Genomic DNA, 12798 nt, shown 5'->3' on the forward strand with positions numbered 1-12798 from the left:
AGTTTACAGTCATTTAACTTAAGCTTTATATAGTGAGTAAAAGCCCTGAAGCAGGTCTGAAGGGTGGGTCACAGCGAGGCAATGGTAGAGGCTTGAACTACCATGAAATGGCTGAGGAAAGTTGTCTTGTTTTTCAGGTTCTATGAAAGTGAAAATATAATTGTTATCTGTCATTACCATTGCATGCTTCTACCACTAATGTGGTCTCCCAGCTCTCTATTTTCCGACTGGTTGAAGCATTGATGCAGCCAGCCTTGTCCTAATAATAAAAAGTTGGAGCCTGCATTCCTTATCTGTATGATCGTTGGCCAGATCTGCATAAATGGTGGGATGAGCATGCAACTGTTATAAGAAGAACAATCCCTAGCTACCTATGTTGCAGGCTTCTCTGACACTTTGGCCTTTGTGGCTGAATTTCCCCAGTGATCTATGCTATTGGCAACAATTTAAGGGATGATCAGTGTCCACATATGTGGAGAGGCTAATACCATGAATGTTTGAGAGACAGGTGTAATAACAGGGTCCTACAAATTATTGACTTTTTGGGTATTAGAAAGGGTGGATCGGCAGAGCTGGAATCATTGAACTAAGGATGCTACTGAGGTTGAACTAAATATTGTAACCCCCCCCCCCTCCCAAATCAGTACGAAAACACTGTGCCCAGTGATCGAAGTCTTGTAGAATAGAATAGTTAGACAATCTATGCACTTGCTTATGTGTGGGATTTTCTGTGGGTAACTTGAAAATACTGTATCGTCCAAGGTAATAACACTGAGAAAATCTGGGCTCACGCTCTGGTATCTATGATCTAAAGCAGCAGGGATCCCCCTAGAGAAAGTGATCTAATATATTGTATTGTTTTACTTAGCAAAGCCACAAACAATTTAAACAATAGCATAAATGTATCCCCTGGGTCAAAAACATCCAAGTTACCTGTATGGAATTAGGGCTCCCTGATTTATGGACTGAGCCGGGGAATGCTGCATTAAACATCTCCAAGAAGTCCCTGGCTAATCTATATCACGAACACAAATTAGCGAGGGCCCAAGCTACCCAGCCAGAGGGGACCTTATCCTCTGTGTTTTTGCAAAGCAAGGATCTTTATAGGTTTGAGAAGGTACTGGATCCTATTTCCCCTGTACTTGCCAGAAAGCTGTTTCTCCAATGGAGATACGGCACACTGCCCCTCCGGTCCTTTACCAGCACCTGGTCATCGGCTTCCTCCACAAAGCAGTGTCCGGTCTGTACCGCAATGGAGGAAAACGACTTGCATGTGGTTTTCTTCTGCCCAGCCTACAAGGTAGCGAGAAAATACTGGCTCCTTCCGTTAATAAGGAATATGGGTTGCAGGGAATACGCACCAATGTACAGGATTTTAAAATCTGATGTCTCTGGCCCAACTGTTTTTGCATTATCAAAATTTCTTATTAATGTTTGGCATACGTGTAACCGTATTTTAAAGGTGTTGCGTTCTACTTAAAGATTTTTACATGCTTAGTTTGCATAGCATCCTTTTTAACACATGCATTCCAATGTTTTATCTGCTCATGAACAGATTTATATGTGATTTTATATGTGTATTGTGTATCTTTTATGGCCGAATGGTCGTGATAAAGATTGGATAATAATAATAGCATAAATGTACCATTGTACATGTCTATAATATTTATTTAAAATTCACTGTCTTTAAGTGGCATAACATTTTTCAAAACGCAAATGTAACATGCAAGGTGAACATTCATCCATTTAATTTTAGTGTGCTTGCATATGACCTATTACCATAAAATAACAAGCATTTGCAATGCAACCGGTCTCGCATTCTCGCACGTTTAAGCTATTGGCATTGTACATGACAATGCCTTTTATATAAGTTTTAAATACGAAAACAAAAATAAAAGGCAATTTCAATAGCTCAAAGTTGCATAAATGCGATACCTATTGCATTGCAAATCTTGTTTTAGGACTTGTGCCCTGTGTGCCTCTAAGAAAATCGGGTGGATTCTAAGCTGCTTCCTGGTCTGGATGGACGAAGATGCTTCCTCCATCCGCCCTTGAAAGCAGCCCCAGTCAATGGGTTCTCACGGGATTTCCCAAGTAAGTGGTCCAGGCCTGATGTCAAGAGAAGGTGTCACGATTGCTAGTAGTGGTTGTATCTTAAATTGACTTTTGGTTGCAGTCCATAAACTGCTGTCACTATTAACTAAAACAAAAACATTCACTACACATGTTCTAGGTTAGTCCTCGCGTTCTGAACTTCAAGAAAACTTTTTTGCTATGCGCACATAGGGAAACCATTCCTGATTCAAAGTTACAAATAAAAAACCTGTTCCGGCTTGCACGACTTAAAAAAAATATCCTTCTTTAACTCATACCACAAAAAATTAATTAAGAAGCCTCTTGTTTACAGTTGCTTGGGGGACGTCGCAGAATATACATTAGTCCACATGCCGCCGAAGGGCCGTAAGCAAGAATCCACTCTCCCAGCCTCGGAATGTCACATAGCAGCAGGATGATGTGATAGTTGATGTGGCGAGCTGCTACACTAACCAATCCACTGACCTAGGGAACGGGTTTCAACATCGGTTGTCCTCAAAAAGCAACTGAAATCTAGGGGCCTGCATGTAAATTAAGGTACAATTTTCCACAAGTCTAAACAAGTGTGGTGCGCGCGCACTGCAATGAATGTGAGGTATGCTTCTGGCACCCGGTTGCGCTGTTCCTCGCTCCTGAGCTCCCTAGGCCTGGGGAGAGAGAAGTCGGGACATGCACCTGCCTTTGGCCAATTGCGTGCTGTCTGTCTTAGAAAGACTCACGCAAAGGCCAATAGCGTGTGAGGGGAAAAAAAAAGCACATGCAAGAGCGTCTGCTCAGAGTTAAACGTTCTTTCTAGAAGCCTTGCAGGGCAGCGCATGCACAATGGCTCAGGCGAGACCTAAAAACCAGGGACGAAGATATATGTGTCATAGTTCTGATAACCAAATACAGTGTAAACGTACATGTTCATTAGAAAAACTACATTTTAACACACCAGTACATAATCCATTAGTGAAGGATGTACGGTGTTACAACGCATGCTTTTACCACGCATGCCTTTACAACGCAGGTTTTTCAACGCAAGTCGTTACAATGACTTGCATTGGAGGGTGCTGGATACTGAATAGTTTAATTTACTATTCCAACTCCAGTCCCTGTGGATAGTAGGGAAGGTGTTGGATAGTAAATTAAACTAATACCTATCCTACAGCGGCCCCCAGCGCAATTTGTTGTAATGACTTGCGTTGAAAAACCTGCGTTGTAAAGGCACTGCGTGGTAAAAGTTGCGTCGTAAAGGATGTTTCCCATTAGTGAACTGCACTAATTTCAAAAACCTCTCAATTTGCGACTCTGTATTAATTTTTGTGAGGATCAAAGAACAATTCAAGGTAATGTGTACATTCTGCCAAACCTTTATACTTTTTAGTTAAAGCAACACATTTTTTCAACTCCACATATAACATGATTAGACCTTTAATGTTTTCGAGCATGAGTTTCAAACATAAGTTTTGTTCCGCCCACAATTTTCAAAATGTGAGTACTACAAAAACATCTCATCATTTTCTCTAACTGGATTGTAAACTAGCTGGAAAAATTATTTTCCATTCCATTCAACAAACTTTATTTTGGTCATTGTGGACCATAAAAAGTAAATGATACAAATACATACATAGCTAAATTTGAGCAATATAAAAAAATATTCAACAACAGATTATAAAAGATAGCCACAATGCATTTTTAGTTTATCCAGTATCATTACAACAACTGAGAATAAAGGTAATTAAATGCAAGTCAAATAAATGTTAAAAAGTTTAAAAAAAAGGTTAAAATGAGACAAAGTACGAAGAGAAATATTTATGGTTGCTGTGGTGAATTTAACAAGACCCTACGCCTATGCCACATAGAATTGAGGAATCGGGACATGACAAAAACTGTGTCGGGATGAGTGCATGTTTAAGAGACAGGTGTAATAACAGGTTCATACAAGTTATTGACTTTTTGGGGATTAGAAAGGGTGGATCGGCAGAGCTGGAATCATTGAACTAAGGATGATACTGAGGTTGAACTAAATATTGTAACCCCCCTCCCAAACAAGTACGAAAACACTGTGCCCAGTGATCAAAGTATGTGGAATAGTTAAGACAATCTGTGCACTTGATTATGTGTGGGATTTTCTGTTGGTACCTTAACAATACTGTATCGTCCAAGGTAATAACACTGAGAAAATCTGGGCTCAAGCCCTGGTATCTACGATCTAAAGCAGCAGGGATCCCCCTAGAGAAAGTGATCTAATATATTGTATTTTTTTACTTAGTAAAGCCACAAAAAAGTTCAACAATAGCATAAATGTACCATTGTACATATCTATAATAATTATTTAATATTCCCTAGTGGCATAACATTTTTCAAAACGCAAATGCAACATGCAAGGTAAACATTCATCCCATCAATTTTAGTGTGCGTGCATATGACGTATTACCATAAAATAACAAGCATTTGCAATGCAACCGGTCTCGCATTCTCGCAAGTTTAAGCTATTGGCATTGTAAATGACAATGCCTTTTATATATGTTTTAAATACGAAAACAAAAATAAAACGCAATTTCAATAGCTCAAAATTGCGTAACTGCGAGACCTGTTGCATTGCAAATGCTTGTTTTAGGACTTGTGACCTGTGTGCCTCTAAGAAAATCGGATGGATTCTAAGCTGCTTCCTGGTCTGGATGGACGAAGATGCTTCCGCCATCCACCCTTGAAAGCAGCCCCAGTCAATGGGTTCTCACGGGATTTCCCAAGTAAGTGGTCCAGGCCTGATGTCAAGAGAAGGTGTCACGATTGCTAGTAGTGGTTGTATCTTAAATTGACTTTTGGTTGCAGTCCTTAAACTGCTGTCACTATTGACTAAAACAAAAACACTCACTACACATGTTCTAGGTTAGTCCTCGCGTTCTGAACTTTAACCCCTTCAGCGCTGATGACAAAGCCAGCTCGTCATGAGTGTTACCTACCCTGCGCTTATGACGAGCTGGCTTTGTCATGAACAATGGGATATCACAAGAAGCAGCGCACAGCGGGAAAACCCCTAGCAGCCAAGGTGTTAAGAAAACTTTTATGCTATGCGAACATAGGGAAACCATTCCTGATTCAAAGTTACAAATAAAAAACCTGTTCCGGCTTGCACAACTTAAAAAAAAATCCTTCTTTAAATCATACCACAAAAAATTAATTAAGAAGCCTCTTGTTTACAGTTGCTTTGGGGACGTCGCAGAATATACATTAGTACACAAGCTGCTGAAGGGCCGTAAGCAAGAATCCACTCTCCCTTCACTCGAGGGTCAACATGGTATGGCGCAATGGTTTGCTGAGCCAGGAAGCTTCGGAATGTCACGTAGCAGCAGGATGACGTGATAGCTGATGTGGCGACCTGCTACATTAACCAAGCCACTGGCACAGGGAACAGGTTTCAACATTGGTTGTCCCCAAAAAGCAACTGAAATCTAGGGGCCTGCATGTAAATGAAGGCGCAATGTTCCACAAGACTAAACAAGTGTGGTGCGTACGCACTGCAATGAATGTCAGGTATGCTTCTGGCACCCGGCTGCGCTGCTGCTCGCTCCTGAGCTCCCTAGGCCTGGGGAGAGAGAAGTCGGGACATGCACCTGCCTTTGGCCAATTGCGTGCTGTCTTTCTTAGAAAAACTCACGCAAAGGCCAATAGCATGTGAGGGGAAAAAAAGCACATGCAAGAGCGTCTGCTCAGAGTTAAAAGTCCTTACTAGAAGCCTTGCAGGGCAGCCCATGCTCACTGGCTCAGGTGAGACCTTAAAACCAGGGACAAAGATATATGTGTCATAGTTCTAATAACAAAATACAATGTAAACGTACATGTTTTTAGAAAAATTACATTTTAAAGCACCGGTCATAATCCATTAGTGAACTGCACTAATTTCAAAAACCTCTCAATTTGCCACTCTGTATTAATTCTCACCTCCCAACACAGGATACGGTTCCTCTTGTGAGGATCAAGGAACAATTCAAGGTAAGGTGTGCCATCTGCCAAACCTTTATACTTTTTAGTTAATGCAACACATTTTTTCAAATCCACATATAACATGATTAGATCTTTAATGTTTTCTAGCATGAGTTTCAAACATAAGTTTTGTTCCACCCACAATTTTCAAAATGTGAATACTACAAAAACATCTCATAATTTTGTCTAACTGGATTGTAAAACATCTGGAAAAATGATTTTCCATTCTATTCAACAAACTTTATTTTGGTCATTTTGGACCATAAAAAGTAGATGATACAAATACACACATAGCTAAATTTGAGCAATATTAAAAATTAGTCAACAACTAAATTTGAGCAATATTAAAAATTAGTCAGCAACAGATTATAAAAGATAGCCAAAATGCATTTTTAGTTTATCCAGTATCATTACAACAACTGAGAATAAAGATAATTAATAGCAAGTTAAAAAAAGGTTAAAAAAGGTTAAAATGAGACTAAGTACAAAGAGAAATATTTATGGTTGCTGTGGTGAATTTAACAAGACCCTCCGCCTATGCCACATAGAAGTGAGGAATCGGGACATGGCAAAAACTGTGTGGGGGTGAGTGTCAGATCTCAGTATTCTATATGCCTCAGAACACTTCCTGCAGCCCAGATTTCTACAACTTGGTATGAGCCAACGCTGTCTGGCTATTTTATAGCCAGGGCAAAAGAAAAGAACATGAATGTCGTACTCGTCAAGGCTATTGCAAGCAGGACACCCAAGGGAAGGAGCTTTTGACCATTTGTTTGTGAATGCATTAACCGGCAGGGTCCCTATTCTAAACTTGATATATAGCTTCATTGCCATAGAAGGCTGTACATCATCCAGAAAAGGCTCAAGGAGGTACTGAGCTTTAATAATAAGGAAGCCAGCCGTTAGGTGCCCAAGTTTAGTGTTCCCCTGTATATCAGCTAGTCTGAGCGATTTATAGGCTCTTACTAGTTCTAGTCATGGAATTATCAGGGACACTTCCTCAGAGTTGCTCCATAGGTTAGGTATGCCTAGTCTTAGGCATACGTCTTTTATATATGCAAACCATGGTAATTTTCCCACCCCCAGGAGTCCCAATATCTCCTTAAGTTCAGACTGGTAGACTGCTAATTCAGGGGTTGCCCACAGTCTACGCCAAAAGGTCAGCGGTCTCAGCCCAGTTTCCTCCGCAGTAGGTCTAATTCCTAGATTCAGGCGTAGGGGGATGAGAGGAGTGCTTGGCGGTAGGTCCAAAAGCTTTCTCATTAATTGATTCTCTATTTTGGCCAGCCGGCCAGAGGGACGGTGACCCCATAGTTCCACCCCATACATTACAGCACTCCTAACTTGTACTTTGTATATCTCAGCCACAGGGCCAGGCGGTTTGTATAAGGAGTTCCTGAAGGTTTTAGTGATTCCCCCAACTATCTGCGCTAGCCTCAAGCTTGCTTTGTGTAGTTGTGGGCCCCATTCAAAGGTTTCGGACAACGTAACACCAAGGTAGTCCAAGACAGTCATCCTCTTTAACAGGGTGCCATTTAAGGAGGGGTTTGGACAAGATGTTTTGGCTGGGTTAAGGACCATATATTTGGTCTCTGATGTGGTAATCTCCAGCCCCCTGTTTTAAAAAAAATAAAGGAAACTGTCCAGGATCCTTTGGATGCCCATAGGGGACTTAGATAACAACAAGGTGTCATCCGCAAAAATCATTGGTTGCACCTTACCATGCACCAACTTTGGAGCGTCGATTTCCATTACCTCATTTAATTGAGCCAACAAAGCATTGATAAAGAGACAAAACAGAGTAGGGGCCAACACACACCCCTGCCTTACTCCTCTGTTGACAGGGAAGCAGAGGGTCAGTTCCCCCGGATTTCGTGTACCTTACTTGGGCAAAAGTACCTGCATGCAGTGGCATGATCAATGACGACCGGTAGGGCGGAATACCTAATTGTTCAAGAACCTCCCACAGTTTGGTTCGGGGGACCATATCAAAGGCCGATTTAATATCAACGAATATCAAATAAAGGCTGCCACCCTCTATTGACACTGTCTTCCAATATAATAATTGGAGCCTTAAGATTTGGTCAATAGTGGAGATATTCTTCCGAAAACCAGCTTGATACGAACTCAGAATTTTACGTTCTTCCATCCAAGAGTGGAGACGCTCAAGGAGAATCCTAGCGAACAATTTCTGGGTGATCGGCCTATAGTTGGTAGGCAGGAGAGGTGAACCCTTCTTAAAAACTGGGAACATTTCAGCCCCTAACCAGGTGTCTGGGATCTTCATGCATTCACAATAGCATTAAATATTGCCCATAGATAGGGTCCCAAATTGTTTGGTTCCTCCAGAAAAAAGTCCCCAGGGATCTTGTCTAGTCCGGGGGCCTTTCCAAGGGGAAGCTTCCTGATTGCATTTAAAACTTCTGTTAAAGTAAACCCATAGGGGTCTTCAAGGAAAATCCCTGGGATTGCTAAAGATGTTTCATCTTTGGGTTCTGTGGCGTCCTCGGTGGAATAAAGAGATTGGAAGTGAGACTTCCTTGCGGCTGCAGCAATATTTGGCTTTATGGATGAGTTCTCTATACTACTTTCTGTACTCACTAGTGACCAGAACACCTTCATGTCCCTATTAAAAAGTGCTGTTTTAATGGCATCCAATCTTTCAAGCTCCCAGTTCTTCTTAGCTAACTTGATACTATCTCAATAAAGATGGTTTGAGGAGAGTTAAGTGACATGGCAGCCTCCTCCATTTCCATTAAGGACGGAATAGTTAAGAGAATGTAATGCAGCCGCTTTGATGACTGCATGAGTTTTCCCCATCTGCTTTTTCTTCTATTGTCAGCAAGTGTTAAATTGATACCTACAGGGGTACCAATGGCTGTGGGATTGTAGAATTATGGAGGCTCCAACTCTTAGCGTCAGGGCGTTGTGATCACTGTCAAGTCTCGGCATGACAGCGAAGTCGACTACTCACTGCCATATGCTTGTTTCCACTAGAATATAATCCAACAGAGAGGATTGTCCTGTTCTATTAAAGGTTAGCTTCCCTGGCTGGTCTGACTTGGTACGGCCGCTGCACACCCTCAGGAAATGGGTATTAGTGTTACTGCATTTATCTGGAGTAACAGGGGATCCAGGCCTTTACCAGTGGAATTTGAGGATCAGGAGTTAGCCAAAGACAATCCTCATCTCTAGGGGGAGCCTCAGTGGGGGCAGTGAGGGGCTCATATTGACAATTAAAATCTTCCCCTATATTCAGTCTTGCATTCAAGGGTGCTGATTCAATAAATGTGTTTAATAGATATATGGACAGGGATTCCTGTGCGATGCTTAGCGGACGGGAATAAATGTTAATGAAGGCTAATTTAATCCTGGTGAAAAAGGAGAGTACAATTCACTGGATGTCATTGGATGGGGTGTTCAACTGCTCAAGGGTACAATCCAAGTGAGTAGTAACCCAAGTGCATAAATCCCCGAGGGTCTACCTCTTGCCCCTGTCGTAGCCAGCACATTGAAAGTTACACAACCCCCCTCACTATGTCCTCCCTTGCCCATGTCTCCTGAAACATAAACACATCATGGTAGCCTAAAAATTGTCCCCAGTCTGGGCAGTGCAGTTTACTTTTTATTCCAGCGATGTTCCATGATAAACCCTCCATATATGGCCGGGGATAAGATTACCACCACGTGCATTATGACTGTTAGGACTAGGGCTTTGGATGATCTCTGGCTGGGCCATGGGGACTACTTCGACAACTTCTAATAGAGGGGTACTCACAGCTGAACTTGAAGTTAAAAAGTCTGGAGAAGTTAGAGGTGGGTTATTAAGCAAATCTACACCAATTTTGTCATCATCTGAGTCTTCCCATTGGGATTCAAGTTGTTGGTCCCCTGGTTCATCTCCATTGCTACTGAGGATTTACTGAGTCTACAGCCCACTAATGCTCACTCCTGGTTCCCTCTTGAACCCCCAAATCCCGGAGCTGAGAGTGTGACCACCTCGCAGCGCGAGTCAATCCACCTCCTCAAGGGCCTCAAATCTGTTTGCTACTGGGATGTTAAAGAGAGTCTAGGGGGTTCGCCTGCTATTGGATGGAATTGAAATCTATTTGTTGGGGCCCAAGAGATTGGAGTCCAAGGTAAGGTGTAATTGTTAGAATAGAAAAAATCCAGAGTATGAGCTCCGACCCCTGTACATGGTGCATGGGGACTTGCAATCTGGCCTGCTAAGGTTTGCACAGTCAGGGGATTACTAAAGTTAATGACTATGCAGTCTCCTTGCATTGATTTTGGATTTTTACCCACCAACCTAACTCTTTGAACCATTAGAATTTCTCCAGCTCTGTCATAGGAGAACTACTTGTGCCTGGTTAGCCAAAAAGGCACTTGTTCCTTAGGTCCAACTGTGTTTCTTTCTGGCCATTTTTAATCTCGGGTGCACCTGTTAGTACGATAAAATAAGGGAGTGAGGCTGGGGTAAATTTATGGTCGGTGTAGTCAAAGTACTGGTTCTGTGTCCTTTGCCTCTACAGGGTCTGGCCTTTCCCTGCCTACCATATGCTCTATGTGGATAGGCCTTCTTCTTTGTAGGTCCTCCTTGTTGGGAGCAGAGTAGTTGCTCCCTTTCACATCGGTAAGGCTCCTGGGGCCAGTTGTTGTCCTGAGATCTTGGGCTCGGTGGATTCCAGGCTTTTCTGAATGAGACAGAGTATTATCAGCTGGCACGGTACTAAGAGACTGCCCTGCCGGCACTCATTTGGACAGCGGAGGATACTGCCCTCAGAGGTCCAAGCTTGCCTGGGAAGGATTATTCTACACTATCCATCTGGGAGCTACAATCTTTCCTCTTCCCTAAAGCAGAGGTAGTGCTGTCAGGAGGGATTGGCCTTACTGCTCTGCCCAGTTAGTTGACCTGCGCCTAGGTGGTTGAGTAGGAGCGCAAGCTCTTCCTGTACGATAGCTCTCATCTGGGTCTCTAACTCTACTATCAAATTCCTCACCCAAGAAGGACAGTCAGAGGCTAATTGAGGGTTAGTGAGAGGTTCAGTCACTCTCCCAGTGCTTGCTAGTTCATCTTCGATGTGTTATAATTCTGAGTTTTTCCTTCTCTTAGTTCCTGTCCCATTTCCAGTTCTACGTCTAACAGTCTTAGATGAGCTAGTGGTGGTGCCACCTCTACGAGTTACTGGCTTCACTGGGAGTTGTTGCGGTGATGGGTGGAGTGACTCAATTGTTCGAGACAAGGATTCTGTTAACCCTTATGCAGAACCAAGAATTATTGGTTGAGAGATGAATGGCTCAGGCCCCTGACTAAATATGTCTGGAGTTAAAGACAGGCGTCTCTCCGCCAACTGTATTTCAGTCGATACCACCCCAATGCCCTCTGGAGCATCCTGTCTGTTGAGGTTTGGGGCAAAGGTGCCTGAATAGGCACCTGGGGATGTTTTTTTACTGCACAAATACGCTTACCCATGTTCGAATTAAGGAAGGGTAGAAAACCACTTCGCCCCTAATGTAAGCCTTAAAGGAGTAGAGTAGACTTGGGCACAAGACTAGAATTACAATTAGAAAAGGGGATACGTAAAATACAATCTTGTAGACTGGCTAAACAAAACACACAAAAAAATTGTGAGGAGGAGGATATCAAGGGGTCAATAAACACAAGAAGGAAATGACTCAGCTGATGCCAAACATAATATAAAGCTTGGACGAGTTCCACAAATTGTTTTTATGGGTCACTGGGTTGCAGGTTCCCTGGTTCCGCCACCAGCTCCCAGAGCTAAATAGAGGAAATGTACTGGCAATTCTCCAAAATGGTCTGAGAATTCAGGGTGGAAACACTTGGATTAGAGGTCCCAGAGAAGTCTTACCAGCTTAAGGGCGACAATGAGTCAGAAACTAAGGGGGATGGACCTGCACTGCCTCTTCTGCTTGGCAGTTTGGGCTGGAGTGTTCCCATGAGGCACAGGGTCAGACTGATTTGCATATGGCCATGTCTGAACTGGGGTGGCGGAGTGAGCTAAAGAACGGTGATGGATTAAACCGAGATCAGTTGACTGGGGTGAGTGTTTGTATTGTCAATGCTCCGTCCATTACCCCCCTTGTTTTTTCTTTGTTCGCCCTAAGTTGGCAGGGTATGCTCAGAAGTGGCCCGGCTGAAGACGGCTAGAATGCCAGAAACCGGTCCTGGGAAGTTTGATTCCGGTCCAGGGAAGACATGGCTTGGCAGTTCGGGCTGGACTGTTCCCATGAGGCACAGGGTCAGACTGATTTGCATATGGCCATGTCTGACCTGGGGTGGCGGAGTGAGCTAAAGAACGGTGATGGATTAAACACAGATCGGTTGACTGGGGGTGAGTGTTTGTATTGTCAACGCTCCGTTCATCACCCCCTTTGGTTTTTCTGTGGATGTGAAGATTGTGGCATATACCTTTAAGGCTCAAGTTATGTACAGATAAAAAAAAAACTGTGTTGACCATTCACATTTGATTCCAAGGACTTTTAAATGAGCCTTGGCCTCATGACCATGGATAGGGCTAAGATTGTTGATATGAGTTTGCCAGATTATCACAATCATATATTGTCAAAGTTTTTGCAATTGATTATTGATTGAGAACCTTATATGTTGGAACCTGTTCACAAATGCACGTTGAAGTATAAAAATTAGTACCTCTGTATAACCCTTCTAAATACTTGCCTTGGTGAATTAACCCCAATAAACTAAAATGGGAATAC

Source organism: Lissotriton vulgaris, chromosome 11, assembly GCF_964263255.1.
Source record: "Lissotriton vulgaris chromosome 11, aLisVul1.2, whole genome shotgun sequence".
Lineage (NCBI taxonomy): Eukaryota > Metazoa > Chordata > Amphibia > Caudata > Salamandridae > Lissotriton > Lissotriton vulgaris.